The 14,531-nt window shown below is 40.4% G+C and overlaps 1 protein-coding gene across 1 annotated transcript in view; it reads right to left on the bottom strand.

Annotated features, from left to right (window-relative positions):
- The window catches only part of COL8A1 (collagen type VIII alpha 1 chain), a 166,973-nt gene extending 153,379 nt beyond the window's left edge, over positions 1–13,594 (bottom strand). The window contains exon 1 of the mRNA XM_068960475.1: positions 13,480–13,594. The gene's annotated coding sequence lies outside the window, so the exon portion shown is untranslated. The remainder of the gene's footprint in view (positions 1–13,479) is intronic.
- Positions 13,595–14,531: the final 937 nt, after the last annotated feature.

Here is a 14,531-nt window from a genome sequence, read left to right as displayed (position 1 = left end):
AGGAATGGGATGATCTAGGTTCATATTCAAGCTCCATCACTTGCTGTCTAAATGATGTTGTGAAATTTGCTTAATCTTTCTAAGTCTCCACAGACTCGTGTGTGAAATATGGATAAAAATCTCTAATGCAAATAAAGGAATGTATATATAGAATATATGTCATAAACTGCAGATTTCTTTGCAAAGGTTATTTTTATCATCATCAATATTCATGTTTAAAAGGCCTCAAATTAAGATACTTACTAATACTCTCTTCCTCATGTGGTAATAATGAATTCTATTTTATAAAAACAAGATCTCAAACCTCTCCGGTGTTCTTGGTCTGTTTTAAAGGAGTCAGGGGATTCTTTCTTTAGCCACTGGCTCCTGTCGGAAGATGAAAATTTTATTTATATGTATTCAAATGTGATTTAAACACATGGTGATATCTTTGATGACTAAATATTAAAAAAAATACAATTGAAATGTTATTGCTATTCTTTACGATCCTCTAGGGCTTGCTTATCCTACAATTTGTAAATATTTTACAAGGCAGAGGAAAATACCAACCCATAATTATTTCTTGATGTTGTCTGGCTGATGATCTCAGGGTAAATTCTTTTATTATTTAAAAAAAGTTTTCATTGAAGGTTTTTCCAGTCACTCCAAATAAACTTAGCTGTGAATGGAAAAGATACAGCTGATTGCCCTGGCTTGGTCCACGTCTCTTCTGCCCTGTCCTGCTCTTCACTGAGTCAGAAGGAAGGCATGCGGTATGGCCGACCTCTGAAATCATTAAACATCTCCTATAAACTGTTGCTGTTAGAGACACATTCTGGTTTATTTTCTGAAAGCTTATTAATAAGTCAGAATCTAATCTGCAGCCAGACTGTTTGATCATTTTGCTCTTGGCTTTGCAGGCACAGGATTTTGTTGTGTGGTTGGCCTGTTGGCATGATGATTCCTGAAGGGCCGTTGGTAAGCCAGCAAATGCCAGGGGTGCATCATTGTCAAATTCCAAAGACCTGTGACCTTCCCTGACCTGCTGGTAGAGGTTTAGCCTTCTTCAAAGAGCCTCAGATTGGGCACTAGAAATAGAGTCAAAAGTGCTGTGGGAAAGTCTGTCATTGAGAATTACTTTCCTTTAGAAAGTGATGGGGCTTCAGGGAGTAATAAAAATCTGGTGGCTGAACTTGTTTCAGATTCTCAGGGACAGTCTTTCTCTGTAGAAAAGGTCATTTTGAAAATTGAAGAAATTCTGTTTCAGTAGGTCTGAAATATGTTTAAAAAACATTTAAAACATATTTCCTTCCCCTCAAAGGGAAAAGAAAAGAGATAGTTATGCATAATGGAACTTTTTCTTTTAGAGACTCAGTTCAAATCATTCTTCAGCTCATTTTGGTTTTACAGTGATAAAGGATCCATGTAGTGATACAGTGCCATTCTGAGTAAGTTTAAACCTTTAAAAAAGCAAAGACAATCTGTATTCTTTTATTAATATTATGTATGTATGGGAGAGGACTTCTTCAAGAGAGTGTAACTATCAGAGGCAGACCCAGTAGTCTAGCAATGCACCGAACACAACGTTTGTTGAATGCTGCTGCAATCATGGCATTAGCTGAGGATACAAAAAAGAACAGAATTCAATTTTTTCCCAAAAGTTTATATGTTCATCAAGGATACAAGACGTACCACACAAAAAGTTAAATATTCTGTGTTGTCCCATACAGTAGCCACTGGCCACATGTGGCTATGTCATCTTAAATTTAAAGGGACTACAAAAATATAAAATAAAAGTCAGTACCTCAGTTGCACTAGCCACATGTTAAGTACTCAGCTGCCGTATAGAGCTGGTGGCTACCATATTGGAAGGTTCAGTTGTAACACATTTCTATAATTGCAGCAAGTTCTAATAGACAGCCCCAGTTTCTTCAATACAGGGTATAGGGAACACATAAGTGATATTTACAATAACCACCAACCAGTTGAGAATAAGGAAGAATCAATGCAGGCTGCAATACTTAGGAAGATCTTAGTAGGACCTTGAATTTAGGGTTATTTTGACAAGTGTAAAGGACAGTGGGGCACAGTCAGTAGAAAAAAGAGGAAAGAATATTTTGGGGAAGAACAGTCCATCTGACTTAGGTCAGATTCCTGGTACAGACTGGAGAGGGATGAAAATGCAATGCTGGGTTGGGGTAAGAGAGATGGAGGGACTGGCTGGCAAGCTACGGTGTTTGATCTGTTTTCTAATGCAAATGAATAGTTTTGAGCAGGTTACTGATAGTCCTGGGGCAGTGGCACCACCCAGCAAATAATCTTGCCTTATGTAGTTAGGTGTTCAGAAGGCTCATATTTAATATTAGTCTCTCACTGGGAGTTCATCCTGAGCCTTACAAACAGCTACAGAGTTGAGCCTAGTAATACTGTGTGTGTGTGTGTGTGTGTGTGTGTGTGTTTGCGCGAGCGCTTCTTGGAACAACCTACAGGGAGAGGGCAAAGCATATTTAGAGCCTCTCGTGTATCATCATTGCATTTTGTCCCCCCATCCCTTTTTTCCTTTTCACATTTATTAAGTTTCTCTTGTGTGCTAAGCATCGAAGGTGCAGAGATAAACAGCACATGAATCCTACAAGGGGATCACTGTCTTATACAAAGATGTGGCCGTGACAGGGCTGTGCACAGAACACTAGTGGGCGTGCGGAGGTGCACCAGTCAAGACAGGCCAGGTGCAGGCAGGTCTTCTCAGAGGGGAGGTTTGCTGCTCTGAATCGTCAGTAGATCAAATGGGGAATGCTCCAGGCAGAGAGGGAAGATCAAACACAAAACTATAAAGCAAAGCAGAATGTGACCATGTGGAAAGACCGAGACCTTCTTTCCTCTTTTGTCTTTGGCACAGCACAAAGGAAGGGCTCAGAGTGTAATTATTTTCTATGTGCAAGCTTCCCCTGCTCTCTGAAATCAGAGCATTCATATGAAATTTTTCATAGGCAAAATGGGGTAAAGTGAAGAAGCAGGTACCTTAGGACACATCTTCTGCAAAAAATAAATCCAGAATAAGCACAGAGGCTTACAGACACGGTTCAGAGCTATGGTGGCTTGATGCTGAGTGCAATTCCTGGGGAAGGAGCTTGGCAGTTCTGAATGCTATTAGGTTGGCCAAAAAGTTTGTTTGGGTTTTCAATACCATCTTACGGAAAAATGTGAATGAACTTTTTGGCCAGCCCAACACTGTTGCATTTTTTCCCCCCATAAAGGCGAAAATCTTTGGATTTCTTTAGATTAGCAGAAACAGGTAGTAGTATAGGTCTTTCATAGAAGTGAAGTGGCATAAAGTGACCTTTTGGAAAGTGGGGGATACCTGTACACCCTCAAATAGGTTAAGCAGCAGGTGTAAAGACGATAGACTTTTGTCTAGGTGACTCACGTGGCTTGGGGCCTCAGTTACACTGTCTTTACTCTCTTCACCTGGGTATGGAATACAGCAAGAGTCAAAGAATGATCCAGGGAGCTGGATTTAAGTGTGTTTCACATGCTAGACTACCTCTGTTCTAGGCTGTTCCTCATATACTCATGGGAATTTCTTCTGCCTGAGGAATGACATGCTTGCTTGTCACTCTTTTTCCCAGACTCATGCCAAGCAACTTGGGATCACTTGGGGAGAATTTATGGAGAAACCTTAGACCTTATAAATTACCCCAGGGAGAAATGATAGCTTTTTTTGTTTATTTTTCTAGTTACACAGATCTTACTTCTTTGGCTCTGAAATGGCAGCATGCTTTTAGGAAAAAGACACAACAAAGAAAAAGAAATTAAAATCACAGTATTAAACAAAAAACAGAGCCAGTCGGCAGTGTCTAGGAACAGAGCCATTGGAATTCTCTCACTTTCTTTATGAGTCAGCGGTAGTGACACAGGGAGTCGATATCTTTTCCTCCTTTTGTGATACGGTGAGACCTCAGGAGGGGCGCCGTGAAGGAGCAGGAAACCTATGGCCTTGGAGCATGGCTGGGATGGGAATCCTGGCTCTGCCACTTCTAGCTGGGTGACCCTGGGCAAGTTGCTTGACCAAATAGGCGCTCCGTTTTTCTCATCTTTGAATTGAGAATGATAATACCACCTTTGTACTGCTGGTGTAAGGAACAGAGATAATGAGAGCAGTGAAGTGTCTGCTTCTGTGAGACACTTACTAGATAGTGTCTTTAACTGTAACTAGAAATGATGAGTTTGAGTTTTTCCCTTGGATGACTGTGAACTTATTTTCTTAAAGGAGAGGATGCTACACTGCAATGCTTTTGGGATACTGGCTTCCAAGCATGATCTTTGTAAAGGGGAAAGAGATGTCCCAGAGTAGAACCCTAACAGAAGTAGTCAATTTGATACGGGTAGGAGGTCTGAGTGTCATAGGTAAACCAATAAGCCCTGACGTAGCAAGATATACTAGGCTATCAGTGTGTTCCTATTCCAGGAATTAGCTCCCTAGTGATGGCGATAAAGTAAATTCTCAAGAAAAATGTTTGGTTAATGATCTTGATTAATTAGTGATGCTTCTGTTGAACAGCTCAGGGGTTGTTGAGCTAATTCATAAAATTATCCGGGCTGCCCATTTATTGACTTATTACTCATTGTTGGCCATGTCTCTATTTGTAACACCATATCCTGACACTGAGAAAGATGAGGGAAGGAAGAGATCATTTCAGTCTATCCAATATTCTCCCTGCTTCCCCTCTTTCCTTTCTTTCTTCCCATCACTCCCTCCCCTCTTTTTCTCTCTCACTTACTGTTTAACTTAACTATTGGTAAATTATTTTAACATTTCTGCGGTTCTTATCATAAAGAACTTAGTCATGGGACCAAGACATTCATTTGCTTCTTTTCGTCCCTTTTCAGTTGGGTTTGGAAATCACACTGGGATTGTTTCTTACTTTTTGGTTTGACATAGCACATAATATATACTGACAATCCATGTATATTACATATTAACTAGTAACACTGAAAATATCATGTCCCAGTAAATCTTGGAATAATTTAAACTGAAAAGAGTTGAGGCTTGTGATTCCTAAACTGTCCCATAAAATACCAGACCCGAGAGATGCCCTCAGGTTGAGATTTGTCATCGAATATGTTGGGTACACACTATTTACTGTAACTTTTTTGAAGAATGAAAATATACAGAGCATATTAAGGTCTTTATGAAATCTTGTAAGTAAAATTGTAAAATAATAAGTAATTGGTAAAATTACTTGTATTAATTGTAAAATAATAAGTAAAATTGGTCATGTTATTTGATTATTTCTAAGGTTTATTTGACCATAGAGACTCTTTTCTGTATAAACATGTTAATATCCCATATATTACTTGTTTTGAAACACACTCTGGAAATTTTATACTATAACAGTCACTATTAAAAATATCTTTCTCCAGTAAAACAATTTTAAAAATCACAAAAACTTTTTTTTCTGTATGAGGAATTATCTTTTGACTGGTGTCAAGATAATGAATAGGTGAACATATAGGCCTCTTGAGACTCTTGAAGTCATAGTTTCCTTTTTTCTACTTACCCTAGGCCTTATCTGGCCCCTTGAGACATGTAATATTGTCCTCTGTACCAGAAGAAATAAAAATGCTCTTAGTATATCTTGGAAAGTTATGTGCTTATTTGGCACTGTATTCCATTTTAACTGGGTTTTTTGTAAATGCTAAGAGCCATCTCCAGGTGTCCTGAGCACAATCCATTAACTATGTATGCTTAAGTAGCACCATTCTGTAAAATTTTTGGCAAGACCTTAATTGCCTCTAAAGAGAGTGGTTCTTTGAGAATCGTTCTTCTATTCAAGATAAATAAATTAAGGCATAAAGATGATCAAGGCCCCAGAAACAGTCAAGGTGTTCTGGGGACTAAAACACTAAAGATTCCTAGAACAGAGGATGCTCAGGCCACATGCATACCAACTTCACAGCTTCATCTCTACTGAGATCACGAATAGTCCTAGAGAGAGGATTGCTCTGTTTTCCTGTGAATGTCATAATTTTTACAAAGCAAGCTGCCCTTTCCTGGTATGCCAGGGATTTTTTTTTTTTTAATGCTCCTAACTGATCTCTATCCTCTAGAGGGTTCTGAATTTTGCAATTGTCTCAAGTCTTAACAAGCCATCCCTACACCACTGTGCAATGGAAATGTTCAACAGAAAGGTATTCACTTCGGTCTAGGCAAGACTCTGACTGCTGCCTGGAGAAACGAGGATCCTGGAGTGTAGGTTCTGGGCCATCTTGATTGGATAAAGCCTTTTTGGCCCATTTCTGCCTCCTTCTTTCTTGCATTTCCCTTCCCCTCTCCTGGGGGCCAAGGGTTGATCCTGGCAGGATGCTAGGGCTTCCCTTTGGAACCCAGGAGGTTTTCTCGGCCCTTGACTCTGTGCTTGTCTCCTGCTGACCCCCAGCTGATGTGGTTTATTTATTGCTGAATTGAGCGTTTAGTCCTGAACATTTAAGTCTTGGCTGGTGGTGGCCTTGGAAAGAACATTTTCTAAGATTGCCATGGTTTTCTTTCAAATAAACTCCTACATGCCTGGACATTTCTGGCATTGCTGAAATGCAGGTGATTTATTTGTAGAGGCTTAAATTGGGAGTTTTTTTTTTTTTAAAGGAAAACCAGCAATGTGGTATACTCCCGTGCTACATTTTAGCCACTGGTTGTAGAGGACACCTTGTTCTGTCTTTTATCAGAAAAATGAAAATCTGAAGGCTCCCTCTGGGAAGAAATCAGTTTTCTGTTCTGAGACACTCAACCCCCCAGCTCCCTCTACTGGTCAATAACCTCCCTCCCCACTCACGGGACAGCAGGGGACTAGAGTCCGCTGGGAGCTAGAAGGGGAACTGGACTTGAAGTTAGGGACTGTGGATCCAATAGCCTATTTTTGCTGCAGATTGCTTATCTTCCTTCATTCTTTCTACCTCAACAGTCTTGGTCACCTAAGCCTCAAATTCTTAGCTCCACCTAGCGTCTCCCTTCCTATATTCCTCGGGCTTGTCTTGTACGTGCCCTTTAAGAGGCCACTTTTTGGCTTTACAGCATGGATGAACACTATGACCTCTGGATGGGAAAATTGTTAAGTACAGATCTTCAAAGAAATATAATAATGTACAGTCATCGCTTTGAATTTATGGACCAAGTTTAGATTTATCTTTACTTGCACGCAGTATGATAAAGGAAACATACTAAATGGGATGAGAGCTCACAAAATATCTCCCAGCTGCCCCAGGACAACACTCTTCAACCAGCTCGGAAGGTCTGCTGTCCTGCTGTTGAACTGAGGGCAGCTGTGGCTTAGCCACGCCACTGCTGGGTGGCCAAATGTCTTTCTAAATCGGCCATAGTTCCCTAATAGATGAAACCCTAATGGTGGCCCAGAATTTCAGCAAAACAGCTGTTTTATCTAGCTAACAGAGAGGACTAGAAAAGCTCCCCAACAGGCTGATACATTTTATTTCCTGGAGAAGCCAACAGCTGACATCCACACCCAGGCCTATTCAGTTAGTTGGAAAAGTAGTACATGAAGTGACTAATTGTCTTTAATCTCAGCACATCAAATGATGCCAGTGCCTAAATATCCTGAGATGTAAACACATCAAGAGAGCTTAAGAAAGACAGTCTTCAAGAAAGACTTACTTAAAAGTATGTTTTCACAATGAGGCTTAGTCAGACCATGTAAATTTTAACATACAATAAACCAATTTCAGAAACACAATGACTATTTCAAAGTTTTGCAAACAATTGTCAGGCATGCTTTAGAGGAAAGTGAAGAAGCATCTGAGGTAACATCCTTCTCTTTCTCAGTAAATTCTTTCTAGAAAAGATACAAGAATATTCTTTTCTACCTTTATCACTTTCCACATTGGGGTAACTTTATGTATTACAAAAAGTTGTATTTTTCTCTTAGCAGAGAACATTTTGATGACATGATATCCATGGAGTTAGTACTCTGGGTCAGGGTCAAGTTTAAAATGAGGTCAAGTGAGGTTCTTTCCTCAGTGGAAGTCCAGTTAAGGGTTAAGAAGAGTTTTAATAGATGTAAAATTTATAAAGCTTTCCCCCTTGTTAGCCATTCCTAATATTGTACTGTACAGAAAGAAGTCTGATCCAAATAGGATTTTACTTCCCAAACATTTGAGTGGGTCTTAGCTCTGACAATCATGTTAAAAAAAATCGCTTCTCCGGAGTTTCTCCCTCTTGTTTTAGAGGAATGGATCCTCTTAGCTGCACTATCTTCTCTCTATACTCTTGACCTCTTGATAGTCCCTCTCTCGTGTCATAACACTTCTCATGCCTGCACCCCTTAACCAGTATTTCCTTAATGGTCCATTATGCATATTTTTGTCATTTCTTTCATTAAAGACCTGAGGAGATTCCAGGTATATTGATAACACACTGTCAATGTCATGCCAGAAGAAGAAGATTATGCTGTAAATCATCACATAAACAATAATACATTTGTTCTGTCATGGAAAAATTGGAACTCAGTCTTAAGCCTGCTGCAAAAAATAGCATTATGCCTAGATCTCAGGCAAATGTAAGGATTAATGAAATCTCTAGGCAGGGAAATGGCTCAGCCATTGATAAGGCTAAATGAACTCTCCTGCATTACTTAAAGCACCAGGGAATCTTAAATTTGATATACTTGAGATCTGAGTCTCTATAAGTACCTATAGACTTGTAAGGATTTTTATGGAAGGAGTTAAGAAATATGGATATTTTATACTTAGCCTTTTTTTTTCTTTAATCAATCACTCACTCTCTCAACACAGGTTTATCCAGCAGCTATTACATATAAGACCCTGGAAGGAAGATAAAAACACACAAGGTGTCTGTGACGGTGACAACCAGTGACTTCACTCTTGATAAGGGATTGTACTAGTGTTTCTGAACGTTCTGTAGGAGAGGTACAGTGAAGCCCCAAACCTCTACCAGTTACAGTTTTTGAGAACTCTATATTTTATGTTTCAACAGAATTCTCATCACAGAGACATCTTAGATACACACTATACGGGGAAGAAACATGATAGTTATTCAAAATAGAGCCCTGAACAGAGAGTTCGGTTATACCAACTCCAGTCCTGCTTCTCCTACTCATGTCTGGGTGACCCTAGGAAAGACATCAAGCTCTCTGACTTTTCTCATCTGTAAAATTAACTTTGTTAGAATTAGCTCCAAGGATTCTTTCAGCCTTTGTACTGTGTGATTCCCTGAATAAAATTTTAAAACCCAAGAAGTTAGACTAGAGCCTAGATAAATAAAACTGCTTAGATGCTTCCTTTCAGTTTGGAAGCATGTAGCAAGTTTAAATTACCTATCTTCTAGGTTTATGAATCAAAATTTAGAAAAATGTAAAGGTTTCTTATTTGTTGGAGTGAAAATCTACATCACCTGTTTAAGAGAAGTATGAGACTTTTGATAAAGAGAAGTGCCACAGCTATGAGTGGTACTCCAGAAACTATAAGATCTATAAGGATTGAAAAGAGATTTCTTTCACTGAAAGAAAAAAAAAGGAGGTAGCACAGAGAGGCATGACTGCATCTGTAAATCCTGTACTGGAGGAGAGAAGGACAGCTTTCATTTTCCAAGAAGGACAGTAGAAGTGAGCCCAAAATTAACAGAGGAGATTGAAGGTAGACCATCAATGTGTTTTAATATTTTACATAATCAGTTATAGGTGTCCATAATAGCTTTTGCTGTTATGTTACACTGAGAAGTGAGAATTCATTATTATTTTAGTAGATTACTCTATGATCAGTTTTGGGGAACATTTTTGTTTCAGTCACTTCAGTTTGATTCCTTGCAATTTCAACAGCTTTGTGGATTTGCATTCACAGGGTCCCCAGATTATAGACATTCCGACTGTGTGTGACTCCCTTTAGCCCTCTTGTTGCAAATCTATTTGCTTGAAGATAGACTATAAGAACCTCCTTCCTCAAACAGCAAATGTAGTTCCCAAGTCAATAGTGGAATGTCTAATTAGTGGCTTCTCTGTTGGTGCTGAAATGTGGTTACTATTCTTTCCCAGTCTTCACTCCTTGGGTCTCTGCAAAGGGAAAGTTTAGCTGAGCTCTAAATTAGTACTCGGGGGTATAAGCTGATGTTAATGACTGTCAGGTCATTGGAAGATCTTTTTCATTATATTCTTAGCATTTTGAAACAATCTGTAAGCTGGCCTTTTTATTTCTTAATTTAAATTTTTAAATACTTTGGGTAGTAAGGGGTTCTTTTTTACACAATGCTAAAGTGATTCTCTAAATTCCATAGGACACTCATTCTTCTCTCTGTATCTTTTTTTTTTTTTTCATTTCACTCAGTAGCTAGAACAATGAAACTCTCAGAAGATGGCATTCTAGTCTCGAGATCTATACTTTCCTTGAGTTATGCATATGGATGTTCACGGGGGCCTGGTGGAAGAGAAGGAAGCCAGGGCCTGAAGAAAGACCTAATTTTCAGAGGGTTATTTGGAGGACCAGAGATTGGCAAATACCACCGCATGTCAATCACGCTGCAGGTTGCCATATCACAGTTGAAGACCACGGTTAGGGAGGAGTAGATAGCTGCCTCTAACTTGTAACTTTCAGTTACTGAACATTGGACTCTTTGAGAGAGTGAGAGGTGGATTTGTTGACATGAACTACCCATTAGTTAAAAATGTGTTCTGAGGCTTTTTATATTCAGAATGTAGTTTTTATTATAAAATTATAACTGGCAAAGGTCTATGGGTTTTTAATGTGGGGCAGACCTGAAATCATTTTGGTCTCTAGAAGGGCCGTTCTTTCTGTTACAGAAGGGTATAGTGGAGATGAATCTTAAATTATTAGAAATACACTCATTGATTAAAAAAACAACAACAGCAGATATGGATTTTGTTCCCCACATTCCACAGAAAAAAAGAGCAAAAAGAAGTTGCATTTGTTACAGAGATCCTGGTCTTACTCTTCTAGGGCACTTTCTAGGAGGAGTTCTGCCCAGCTTCCCTCTCAATTCTCTGTTCATTTCATTCCCCTTTCCTTGATTTTTGTTTCACAAATGGAATTAAGGTAGGATATACCTTCTGATCATGGGAAGAATATTGTTTTATAATTTTGGGACTAGAAGAAGATCTAAAATGTGTGTTTCCCTAGATGTAACAGGCCCTCCAGATCAACCGAGCGCCCTTCCCGTGTATCTCTAGGGAAACATGCAGTCACTTTTCTTTTATAAGAAACATTAAAGGAGTCACTCAAATGGTGCTGGAGTGGTATAGGGTAGGTAGGGCCATGAACCAACCCAATCCAGGGGCAGCTATACAATGGCATAGACAAGCCTCATGTCTCTATATCCTGTGCAAAGGGGGAGACGCTGGGGGGACTCCATGACTCCCCACTACTGATCTTTCTATAAACTTAAGGAGGAAACTATGGAGAAAGTATCATTTTTAGTGTCTGGTAAAGACCCCTGGGAAAGTGAGGTCATGAGCAGTCTAGGATGATCTCATCTAGTTATTTAGGGTGTTGAATGTGATGGCACATGGGGAAAGCAGTTACTGTGAAATGGTTCATAGCTGGTAGAGTGGATTAACTGCCAGGAAAAGCAGAAGCAAACCCTGGGGGAACACTTTTCATCCCCACATTTAGGAATAACAGGGAGCTCTTTTACACTGGCAGCACTTCTTTTTTTTTCCTCCCAGAAAAGATAACTTTCCTCAAGGGGATCTGGTGAATGAAGCAGTGTCTCTTCACCCTTGTGGTGATGGGCGTGAATCCGGCACTAACATAAAAGAGGAATTAGCTTGGACATACCGCACACTTGGTTTGGCCTGGTCCCATACCTGTGCTCTTGCCACTTACAGCAAATATGAAGCAAGCAGTCTGCACTGTGGCTTGAGATAAAAGGTATTTTAATATGCTCAGGTCACATATTATCATGGCCAATAGTAATTTTATATCATTTTCTTAAAGGAAACCGCACTCCTAGTAATAATTTTTTCCAATGAAGCAAAATTTCGCATGACAGAAAGTTTTACATATAACTTTTTCATTTGAATAATAGCATTGAATCCTCTCCATGCCAAGTAGAAATTTTAAATATCTTTATTATTTCTTTTGATATGCAAATGATAAGGAGGAAAGGTTTGGAAGACCCTCAGCTAAACTTCTAATGATTCTATTTTCTTTAATAGTGAAGAATTTTTTACAGCTTTGGAGACTTTTCCTTTTTCAAGAGAAACAATATAAACAAACCAAAAAAAAAAAAAAAAAAAAAAAAAAAGGAAAACTTTTCCTCTCTTACTTTAAGAACCTTGAGGGCTGAAACAGTGGTTTGGTTTCCTGACTGCCGGCTTTGGTTTGCCGTCTCTCAGCTGTCTTGTGCAATTCCCCAGAGGAAATATTTGAAGAGGGTTTTTCTCCCACATGAGAGAGTTTCATCCCACACAGCCCGCAGATTCTGACTGCAAACTTCATGGACTAAGTGTCTGGTTTTCCAGAAGTAGCTGCGGAGGACGTTTTTCCTTCACAGGTGCACGACACACATTCTCAGACCTCAGAGATCAGGATGTAAAGTCTGAAGTCTTTAAAAATGAGGGTAGCTTAAAGACTATCTCTCTGGCAATCAGATCAATTTTTACTAGATAAGGAAAAAGAAGGTGACAAGCAGGGATCAAACTTCCAAAGCCTTCAAGCTGATCGTTCTTTACAACCCTCGGGTGTAAACAGAAGTATTGGATAATCTGGCCTGTATTTTTCTCTGACTGTGGAACACATTGAAATGCTTTATGTTTAGGTGTGTGTATAGAAATTCATGAAGTTCTTTTATACACTTCTATTCCAGCACAATTCTCATTTTAGGACGTCTTGAAAAGACAATTTTGTGCTCTCACGTTGTGCCGTAGCTTGTCAATTTGGATTTGTTCTTTCCTATCTACCAGCCACCTGATTATGGTCTCTGGGCAAAGGGTACCCGTTGGCATCATTTTTTCCAAGCACTTAAACCTGGAAAGATATTTTTTAAAGGACTCACAGAAGCTGTCTTGGGGGTTTGGAAAACATGGCAAAATTGTTAGCAGACCTTTGTGCTATTTTTAGGAAACTAATTGTGTTCTTTTAAAGTACATTTTTGACAATGGGACAAAGTTTTCCTTGCCCCCACTGTTACGTGAAATATTTACAATGAAAAGCGGTCAGGAAAACACCCCAAACAGATACACTTTAATCTCGGCAACAGCCAGCAACCAGGGGAAAAAGTGATTTAAAAGGCGAAAAGGTTTTTGCAATATTTATGCTGCTGTTTCTGCCCCAAACGAACTTTTATTTTACCGTTCAAACAGAAGTTTGTTTTCAAACCAGTTGCTGGTTTAAAGGAGCAGCCGATCTGGCATCCATAAGAATCAGCTCTAACCAAACAGTAAGCACGTTGACCAGGGGAAACTGATTCCCCCAAAGCAACCCCCAGTAGGTCAGATGCCTGCAGAAGGGTTATCTTACCTTGAGCAAGTAAGATCCAGGAGAGAGGCTCGGGGGCTCCCACAGGAGAGGACCGGGAAAGTGCTCTGATCCGCTGCTGGTAACATGCACTTGGCTTTTATGGGCAGGTGGGAGGAGCCGCTCCTCATGGTAGGTGGGCAGAGGAGCAGCGGCGGGCGGGCAGCCCCGGGAAGCTGGACACTCTTCTCTGGGGAGGGGCGGCGAGGGCAGAGCCAGGAGCCGGAGAGAGGGAGGAGGGGCGGGGAGGGAGGAGGGTGGAGGAGAGGAGGAAGCAGTGGAAACGGGAGAGGAGGGAGAAGGAGAGAAAAAGAGAGACAGAGAGAGACAAGAGAGAAAACTTATAAAGGGATGTAGTCCACAGACAGGGAAAAGACTGGGGAGAAAACGACCAGGAGACTGAGACAGTCAAACAAGCAAGATACGGAGGGAAAGCGGAATTTTGATTATTTGCTATTTTGTATGACATTTTAGATGGAGCGAGTTGTGAGTGACGGAGAATAACAATAGGTATTTTCTGTGAATTCGTAAACATAAATAACGGTTCAGGAATATTTGGAATTTCACAGGCAAGGGAAAGGAGGGGAAGCTGGCCGTTGGAGTAGCGCATCCTGAGCTCTGGATGGGCGCGGAGAAGGGCTGTCCACAGCCGGCTGCCATCCGGCCGCCCTCCTGCGTCCTTGTCTCCCACCCCCCGCGGGTGAAAGCCGGCTCTTCACTCATCACTCCCCACTGTGCTTTGTGACCAGCAAGTTCTCCTGGTGCTGCCGGTAGTGCGCAGCATCCAGAGGCCCCTCGGGAGACTTCTGCAGCATTAAGGTGAATCCAGCAAAGGTTGGAGAGGATCAGCGGAGATTGGCTTGTGGAGAAAGGAACCTCAAAACCAGCCTCGGTCCTCCAACATCTGCTTATGTAACAGGATTGCAGGGCTCTCTGCCCTCTGGTTATTTTCGGTATTTTAAAAACTCTCGTTCCTAGCAATTGGAAAACGTCTTGGTGCCATAGCTCTCTGTGTGTCTTAAACATTAAGAGGATTCAACCAACAAGAGGCTGAA

The sequence above is a fragment of the Capricornis sumatraensis genome, chromosome 1 (assembly GCF_032405125.1).
Source record: "Capricornis sumatraensis isolate serow.1 chromosome 1, serow.2, whole genome shotgun sequence".
Lineage (NCBI taxonomy): Eukaryota > Metazoa > Chordata > Mammalia > Artiodactyla > Bovidae > Capricornis > Capricornis sumatraensis.
This window is presented reverse-complemented; position numbering and strand designations above follow the sequence as displayed.